Source organism: Phasianus colchicus, chromosome 20 (genome assembly GCF_987193195.1).
Source record: "Phasianus colchicus chromosome 20, bPhaCol1.hap1.1, whole genome shotgun sequence".
NCBI lineage: Eukaryota > Metazoa > Chordata > Aves > Galliformes > Phasianidae > Phasianus > Phasianus colchicus.
The window spans coordinates 9,343,227-9,353,343 of record NC_143455.1 but is presented as its reverse complement, the minus strand read 5'-3'; positions in this window follow the sequence as shown (position 1 = coordinate 9,353,343).

The window sequence follows — 10,117 nt, the reverse complement described above, 5'->3', positions numbered from 1 at the left end:
GTTTTGGTATGCACATTACAGTCAGGCAAAAAAAAACCCAACTCACTGTGGCCTCACACCTCTCTTGCTGATCTGCCCCCAGCCCACACACCACCAGGCAACCCTGTAGGGCAGAACACAGAGAGTGTCCTGGGGATGGACAGATGGAGGCTTCAGCCCTATCATGAATCCAACCCTGTGGTGTCTTATAGAGATACCTGAATTGTCCCATTTTCTTGGGTAGTACCTGTCTAGAATTGGACATTTGGATCCATGTTGAAATATACATGCAAGTTGCTGCTGGCAAGAGGAGTAAACAAGGAAGTAGTCAGGAATTGGGAATAGCAGGGTGCCTTTTAGTTATTTAAGGTATTAGCTGAGCCAATGGGCATGCTTTTCCTGTTTTACATAGACACAATAAGATAAAGGTCAGCAGGGGAATTGGTTACATTTCTCTTTCCCACATGTAGGTGTGCTGTTGTGGAGGATGTAATCCTGCCCAGAAAGCTTTAAAGTCACAGAAAAACTTGGAAACTTTACCCCATCCGCCCTGAGCACGTTATAGGTACTGATTCCCTGTGAAAACCAGAATTTGGGCAGTGGTACTGAAACAATAAAATGGAATCCTACACAGCTAAAGGATCCTAGAGGAAAACCTTTAGGTATCAATCCTGACTGCCCTGTGTGCTTATTATGGTGAGAGAAATTCTTACACTACAGGGAAAGCACATTTTCTAATTAACAGCCTTAAACTTCAGCAAACAAATGAAATGGAAAATAAAACACAGCCAGAGGCTCAACAGCACTGAATGTAAGAGCTGCTTAGGCCAGGCAGTGAGATACTCAGCTCTGCCAGACCTGTTAGCACACCAACTTAATACAGGCAGTGCATCACACACAGAACCCACAGTTATTTTACTGAAAATTGAAATTAAAACCACATAACCTGAGTATATTGGACAGCTACAGAAGTAGCCCTTCTAAGCAAAGGAAAAATAGGCACCAGCCTGCACATCCTACTGGGATCAGTGAGAGCCTCCAGGTTACTCAGAGCTCCAAGTGAATAGCAATAGCATTTCTAAAGCATTCTGATTCATTAGAAACCAATTAAGATCACTGACAGCTGTAAATAATTTAGTTAATCATTGCTACTTCAAGCACTTTCGTTCAATGTGCAAAGCAGGTGTTGTTCTGACTATAAAGGTACTTCCAAAGATACTGTGTTGTGTTTATATGCATGCATGTTTGTTTGTATGCAAGCTGAAGAGGTTTAAATTTATGGAGAAATATAGAAGGAGCATTACTTGAGGCATGTCCTGGCTGCAGCTTCCTTAGCCTTAAACACAAAGTCACAGTGCATGCAGCTCTGTGAGTTCCCTGTATCCGTATGCAGGCCCAGTGTTCCATTCCCATACTGCCTCCAGAAGCATTGCTCTGCTGGTTGTGCTGTTAGCTCAGCAAAAGTCAGAGCTCTGCTGTCAATATTTCAGGGAAAAGCAATTACCAGAGGCAAATCATAAGGTCAATTGATGATGTTCTTGGAATATTCCTCAATAAAGAGCTTAAAGCAATTGAGTTGTATTGCTTTTGTTTTGGAAAGAGCGTCATGAAAAGTTATTCTGAAGATCCAAGATGAACAAGAGATCCGTTCCCTCCCTTTGTTGTAAAAAACCACATCTTGCAAAATCTGTTTCATTGGCTTATTTCTGGTCCAGTGATTTCAAATGTACGTGGCTGCCCTCCAAACCTTCCTTGAAAGACGCAGAATATGCCTGTGCTATGCTTTAACTTAGAAAAAATGTTCTCATTGTATGCAAATTCCTCCCCTGGTCTATGGGAAAAAAGCATAGCAGTGTTGTACCACAGGAGTAGTGGCTGTGGGTTGTGCAGCCCTCATTGCAGAGCTGCACTGTGCACTTTGGGGCTCATCTCACCTTTCTGCCAGACTACTTGAGCGTGGAACATCAGCATCCTGGTTTAGCATTAAGCACCTCTGGTTTGTTTGCTGAGTTTGCAACGAGAGCAGAAAATCACCCAAAGTGCATCTTCCCAGCAGCTTTTAGCTGAACAAAATGTATTCAGAGTTTTCCAGAGAAAACACATAGAAAAGGGACTAGGGGACTTGATGTTGCCTTTCATTGCCGCTCTCTGGATGCATTTGATGAGAGTGGCTTTGGAGAGGCTGACAAATAATGCACTTCGAGCGACCGAAGCTCTGAGCTGTGCTGTTCTGTTGGCAGTCGCAGCAGAGGAAGTTTGTTTAGGACCCAGGCCCAAGGTTCCCTGTAAACAGGGTGGAAGTTGACTTTCCTGTTGGTGAGAGAAAGACTGACAGCTCACCGCAGCCCTTTGTGCAGCCACGACAGCCGGAATCACTTGGCAGTGTGATTAGGTTGTAATTAGGTTGTGGCTCCACTGCCTTTTTGGATTGCTTAATTGATGGCTCCAAACCAAATTACTTTCCCTATTGAAAAAAAAACCCAACACCCTGAAACTTGAATTCCATCTGCTGGATTGGTTTAACGCATTCAAGTGCAGTTTCCTTGGAGCAAAGGAACCTTCCTTCCTTGTGCGCTGCGGATGGAACCTGCAGTAAGGAGGGGAGGACCCCCAGTCAGGTGCAGGTTGGATGCTGGGCAGCTCTGCCAGAGGCTCCTGAGAACTAAAAGTTCATCAGATTTGGCTGAGAGAAAACCATTTTTCTATTTTGATTCAGGAGGTGATACGTGCATGCGTTTCTTCTGCTCCATAAACTGTCACAAAGATGAAGCTCCTTCCAAAATGAAAATGGAGATGTCAGCAGAGACACCTGTGGGCAAAACCTTGGCTTTATGAGAGTCAGAAGGCTTTGTTAATCTCCTATGTGAGATGAAGGTATCAGAGGAATAACAGAAGCACTGCAGTTTCCTTATGTCACACATTCTTATAGCTGTGCTGACCAGGGCACGTTTCTCCACTCAAAAAATGAAGGTTTTCCCGTCATCTACTTCAGTAAAAGTAGAGCATAACACGGTGAGATCTGTACACAAAAGGACAGTATACGTTTTACTGAACAGCTGTTGAACAGACAGCAAAGCATAGTATCTGAAATAAAAATAACACTGGGAAATCAAATAGGAATCATTTCCATCAATTAGGAGGGTGCCCAATGGGGAGTGCAGCTGATGAGCTGGAAACATTTTGGACATATCCAGAAACAAGAGGCAAAACTTCTATTTGGCAAACACTGTCCAAATGGTCCAACAGCAAAGGACAGCGCTGGGTGATCCAAGCACAGCCCATGCAGGAGAAAGTTCCCTATTTATTCCTCATATTTCAAACCAGAGGATGGAAACACACAATATTAAGAAAGAGTGTGTAAAAAGTAGAGACTTTTCTTTCCCACCTCCAACACAGCGATACATCTGGGGAAGGTGAGCACGGCAGCTGGGTTCTGCTCTCCAGCCCATCACCAAGGCCTCCCTTCAAAAAGCACCCGGCTGTTTGTTCCTTGTCTCGGGCAGGTGTGCTCACTGATCACACAGAAGAGGCTGCTTTGGAGATGTGTTCATTGACAAATGCTATTAAATGACACAGTGCTGCAGAAGAGGTTCTCCTCCATGAGGAGCCCTGCTGTGCCCCTGCAGTGCAGCCAGCTCTGCTCCGCCCAGCTCCCATCACTCAGCCCATCATCCAGTGGATACTGGTAGCACTGCTCAGGGCTTTGACCCAAAACTTCCCAGGGCAGCTGTCAGATGGCCATGAGGTCTGGCCGCAATATAACTCACATGTTGAGGAACACAATTTCATGCTATTGGTGTTGCTGAACTGCAAGCTTTTAGTTTTGACTTCACGGTACTTAATCCCTTCCATGCCAAAAATTGCTTCAATAGCATCTTTTATGTTCAGATGAACTGCTGCACCAGCCCAGGGGAAAACTTTGTTTCAAGGTGGATTTAATTTTTGCTGGAAAAAGCAATAATCTGATCAGAGCAGCTCATGCTGTTTTCAGCTCCTTCTGCCCACGATGTGCCGGGGCTGCAGAGCGCTCTGCCCACCTCTGCTCTCCCATGGGCTGTGCTGGGAGCCAGGATGCCTCCCCCTCCCCTCCATGTCACCGGTTCTGTGTCTCATTCACTGCCAAACTCTCCTTGTGTTGCTGTCAGCAGGGCTGGCTGCCCGAGCTCATGACGTGCAGGGCACGATGCAGGGGAGGGCTGAGCAGCTTCGCCCCTTTCAATTGGCGGATCTGTGCAAACAACTGCAAGCACTCTGCAGAGCTGATGCCAGTCACATTCGCAGAGTTCCAGTGTTGAACAAAGGCTTCACTCTGGGGACAGAGCATTGTCCAGCAGAGGAGACGGCAGAGACGTCAAATCTATATGCCAGATGTCGGTGTTGTAACTTGTCCTGAGACTCCTTTCTCTTTGTGCTTTTGGCCCCACCGCCCGCAGTGTGCATTTCCCAGCTGGAAAGGCCTAACACTGGGAAACAGAAAATTGCCCAAAGGGAAAAAGTACAAAAGCTTTGCCTCTGCTACAGGAAACCAAACCTGCCAACAGTCTGCTGCGCCGAGCTGAGTGCATCGGCAGAGCCGGCTCACAGAGAGGTATCAGCAGGGTGTGCACGGGCACGCAGACAGCAAGGATCCCCCAAGTCAGGTTGTTTTCTCTCAAAACAACAGGGAAAGCCGCACAGAGAAACAAAGCTCCGGGATTCAGAGCTCTCTGCTGCCTGGAGCCTCAGTGCAGGAGGAGTTTGTCCCTCGTTTTGTTGCCTTCTCAAACTGGGAGCACAAATGTCAGTCTCAGGAGTTTATCTGTGCTTACATTTAGGTGCACAGCCTTCATCTGCATGAAGGCTGAACAACACCTCAGCAAGATGCAGTGTTTTGTGTCATCCTTTTCCTATTGATTTTTTTAAGAACAACACGGTTGAAAACCGAATCTCTTAACGTGGCCACAACCTCCATTAAAAACGAACGAGCAATGAAACTGTGACTCTTCTATAAAATGTTTTGAGTCGATCGCGTCATCATTTCCCAGTGTGGGATGTGCCTGTTTGGGGATTTTGGAGCATTTGTAACTCCAGCCTTTGGAAATGGTTCAGCTCAGGAAATTAAAGAAAAAAAAATCAACACTAAAACCTCGGATTGTGGCAAAGTGGTGGTTGGAGCAGCGAGGGCTGCCTGCCAGCCCTGGGCACCGGTGGGATGAAGCCTCACTTTCTCATTCTTCTCAGTTTGGAATCTTTCATCCCTCTTAACAGACTAAATTTCACGTACATAATGTGTGCAAACAATTAGAAAACAGATAAAACTCCAGTAGATGGCGCTCAAAAATACCCAAAATTTGTGTCCCGGCGTGGCTCTGCCAGGAGGACCCGGGGCAGCCCTGCAGCCCTGCAGCCCTGCTGTGCCATGGGAACACGGGGCCCCACACGGCCCGGTTTCCCCCAGCCCACCGTGCACTGCCATCAGTGGGACCTACCGGGCACCGTCTCAGAGTAAAGCTAAGAGAAAGGACACAGAAAGGTGATGGATGAAGAGATCTTGGAGTCTGTTGGTGCTGTTATAATCCCTCATTTTGCAAGAGCAGTGATGTAAGCAACAGCCCAACTGCCCTTCTGATCTTTGCACAGCAATGATGTCGTTCAGCACTTTTTACCTTTGGGCAAAAAGGGAACGGGGTGACAGGTTGGTTCACTTCTAGCCTGAATTTCAGTTCATTTCAGCTGTACCCGTTTTGTTTCCAGGTCAGGAGACAATTGATCTAGTCATTGGGTTTTCCTACGAAAATGGTTTAATTATAGGGAAGTGCCTATGGGAGCAGGACTTATTTTACGAGTTGGACTGATGGGTGAAAAGCCCTTTGGTTGTGTGACAGCAGAGGTCATCCCCCGAAGCCATCAGTCAGTGGGCAAAGAACGGCACTTTCATTGTCTCAGTCTGCACAGAAAGAGGAGCAGAGCAGAAGTGGCACACAGATGGTCACACACAACATACTGCTGCAGCACCCACCCCAGTCACACTGACTGTACCCAACCCTGCAGTTGAGGGTGAGAAGCACGGTAGGATTTCAGCTCTTCCATGACATGGGAGACGTGGAAGGATGATGGTGGTTTGATTCAGAAGGCTTTGTGTGATCAGATGTTTCCCAACCACCAGGCTGCAAAGGCAGCGTGGAGGTGGTTCACAACCTGCTGTCTGCAGGACCCTCCTGGCAGTGATGTGGGCTGCGGCCATCAGTTCTGGGAAGGCACTTCCAATGGGGAGTGCATGTCTATGTGGGTGTTAGAGGTATCCCTGCCTCACGTCCCATTCTCCTGCGTGGGTCAGAGAAGCGCATGAGTGTGTGTATGTGACCTCTCCCTTCTCTCAGTTTGATGTGGGCTCCCTAAGTCACCATTTAACCCCAAGAGTCCGTCCTGCTCAAACCTTTCCCATTGACAGCAGGGCAGTACCAGGTGGAAGCTCACTGCAAACTGCGTCAGGCCAGCAGCGCGTTTTCCCTCGATGGAGCAATTCCCTAGAGGAGTGGCGACAGCCGCTCAGTGAATCTCTTGTGCTGTGTGGGGGGATCTCAGCTAACTCACAAACACCGACACTTCGTGCTTTTTGTTCAGCCACTGCTCTGCACCGCCGGCAGCACCGCGAGAGAGCGGGTGGGGGAACAAAGAGCAGCAGCAGCTGCAGGAGCGCAGCGCCGGCCCTTCCCATGTAGCACGGCCGCCTGGATGTTATTGCTGTGCACCCACCCAAGTGTTTCTGCGGGCCCAGGAGCCACGCGGCTGTGACGCCGTGTGAGCTCGGAGCTTATTCATGTTCAGGAATGGGAGGGTCAGGGCCATCGGCACACACCAGCATCCTGCTGCCTATTATTTCCTGCCCGCGTTGGCGTCGCACCAAGCCCTAACATGACAGGTGGATGGAGTTCACAAGGAAATAATGTCATGGGCCAGTTTTCCAGGAAAGCTGTTAACTCTATTCACAAAGTCGGGCCCTCAGATTGAAGGGGAATGGGGCTGAGGAGAGGCTGAGGAGGGCTTCTCCACTGCTATTTACTTCAATATGTTGTTCACCGACATCTCTTGTTGTGGTCCTAAAGTTTTCACCTCTCAGTAGGGCCCTCTGCTTTGAGAACAGACTGCGGCTGAATGCTGGGAGCAGACAGTGGGAAGAAGGGCGAGGTGACACCCAGGGCTGATGTTGGTGTGGGGACTTCAGACATGAAGGATGTATCAGCAACCAGAGCTGCACAGTTTGTAGCAGGCTGTGCCTTTCGGCAAGGAGCTCAGGGAAACTCCTGCGCTCCCTGCAGCACTGCATACACTGCACTACATTTGCTGTCATGTATTCTCCTCCTTCTGTCCTCTTTTCCTCTCCATTTTTGAAGTTTAATACTATTTTCTCTCCATCTAGAGAGCACAGAAGAGTTACGAAGTGAAAATAATTAATCCAAATGAAGCGTTTTCCAAAAATGCTGTGTTTGTCACGAATGCAAATCTTTGGATGCACAGTTGGAACAATAGGACTCCAAATGCTGCTGCGGGAGGAAGGATCAGGTCCTCCACCAACCTGAATGACAGCCAGAAGTCAGTTCTGCAGCTTGAGACCATTGTTCTCCATGTATTTTAGCCTGCAACATTTAATCTGCTGCAGAATTTAAGCAGGATCTCCATTGCATTTCACATTATTCTTTGTTTGTCAAGGTACTTTCACCTAGAAAAGCCCTTTATAACTGGCAGAGGCTAACACCCCCTGCAAAGGCATCAGAGTAATGGGCAGATGCACAGAATGGCTGGCAGCGCTGCTGTGCTCCTCTTTTGAAGCCATTGTAAGAGTGAGATGTGGTGGATCCCCATCCCCCCGGAGACTGTCAAGAAGAAATTGGGTGAAACTGATGGCTGTGTGAGCGCCTCCAGGCAGGCAGCAGCAGCCCTGGGCTCGGGCTCCAGGTGAGCAAAGCTGAGGCAGGAACATGGGGCAAACACTGAGCCTCATTACACCAAACCAACTCTTATGGTAAAACTGTGTCCCAGGCTATGAGCGGCTCTGTACAATAGCAACACAGGGTGTAGTTACAGACACAATTTCCTGTGCTTAAGTTTGGAAATTATTTTTTAAGATCCCCGTAACATTTGCCCAGCGCTCTGCTGCAATTCCCCTATTAGATAATTTTCTATCCTTGTGAGGGCAGTTTTTCTTACGCAATGCTGCCAGAGCTTTCAGGAAGGGAGCGACAAGCAATTGTGGCCATAAACTTTGCATCAGCTCCCACCCAACCTCTCCCAGAACCAAAATACCATTTGTCGCACTCAAAGCCTTTTCACACCAGAAGGGAATGCGTTTCGGAGCCGGAAAGTCATTGTGATCTCTGCAGGACTGCGTCCTCCCAGCCAACTTTTGCCTTGTGGGTTCCCACCGGGCAGCGCTCATGGAGATCCAAAGGGCTCTGCATCACTGAGCTGCACAGCCCCCGTCCACCGTGAAAGCCCCAGTCTGGGTGATGGAGCTCCAAGTCTGGAGCAGAACCTTTCTGCTTGTAGGTAAGCTGTTTGGAGGAGCTGGCCCTTGTGAAAGAATTGTTTTGTTTTTTTTTCCCTTTTGAAAATAGTTCAGATCATAGGGTATCACCACCCCCTGGTAAGAAGAAGATGCTATGCCTGACACACGGCGTTTATGGAGCACGTCCCCGACTACAAGTGGTCAGTAAGTGCTCAAAGGAACGTGCCTTGCTGTGTAGCAACCTGGACAAAGGGTGCAGGGAAAGAGATGATGAGAATGAAAAAGCCTGCAATCCATAGATACATGGGAAGAGAAGGTAGAACTTGTGGGACTCGTCTTGGATGTCACCATTGGCTGTCAAGATGTCAGTAGCTACTTCAAATTGTCCCCAGTTATCTGTGTTCCCTTTCTTTTGACCCGCACCTTGCACCACCACCTCCCTTCTACATGCTGCACATTGCAGGCAAGCTCACAGAATTGCAGCAATGGAGAAGGGAAGGGCTGCTGAAGAGGACTGCTCTGCTCCAGCCCAGCCTGGGGGCTGAGCATGTGCCACGGGTCACTGCATCCCTGAAGACCCAGCAGCTCACTGCTCTGCAGCCAGAAGAAAAAGAAATGGGGAAGGGGAAGGAGGAATCAGAAAAACTATTGTGTTCCCAGGGGAAAAAAAATCAACGGCCCCATTTAGCTTGTCCAGCTTTGCTAATGTCAATCACTTGTCTCATTTTAAACAGGAAAGACACCGCTTTAGTCCACCTGTTCCATTATTTATCACGCTGTGCATTTCCTATGAATTGTCGCTCATGCAAAACCTGTACATCGTAAGGAGACACCCTAATATTTTTAATGACCTTAAGCAAAGTGATTGACATCAGACACCGGTGTCAGATGTTCTGGTGACGCAACATGTTCTCCCAGCAGCAGGAGAGCTTCCTGCCGCGATTAAGATAGAGCTCTGGAAGTGCTAAAATGTGTTGTCAGCTTTCCTCTGATGCAAGTGATTTTATTATAGCGTCTGGTAACCACGGAGTGTGGCAACGCAAATACTGACTCCAAACATCCCCTCCAGTACTTATAGCTTGCTCTATTTAAAACACAAAGTGCACTCTGCAAACGCGGGGTTAAGTTATGGATGTAATGAGCTCAAACCAGGCTGGGCAGAGGACAAGGTGCCACCTCACCCAGCCAGCCTGGGCGGCTGCAGCATAGAGCTCAGGGCTGACCTGCAGGAGGCAATGGGATGGATGCGGCACTGCTCAGCAGCTGAGGTGGCAGAAACTGCTCCCAGCCCTTCTGAGTTGGGGGAAAATGAGAAAAAGAGGAGTCCAAGCAGCCCCTCCGCTGCCCGGCACCCCATTCACACCAGTTTGGCTCAGCGCCACTCATCCTTTGTGATACGGAAATGGAAATAATGTTCTGTTTGGCTGCAGTTTGGGGCCAGCCAAGAAACCCAAGGGTTTCCTGGGACACTGCCCAAGAAAAGTTGGAAGACCTCTGGAACACAGCATTTACAGAATGAAACACCTCATGCATATGGGGGCACCTGACAGCTGTGCTTTCTTACAGACAAGTAACCCCACGGCCCACCCAACAACACCACAGGACAGCACTGCTCCCACCACTGACTGCTGAGAGCTGGGAGTGATGTGAGCT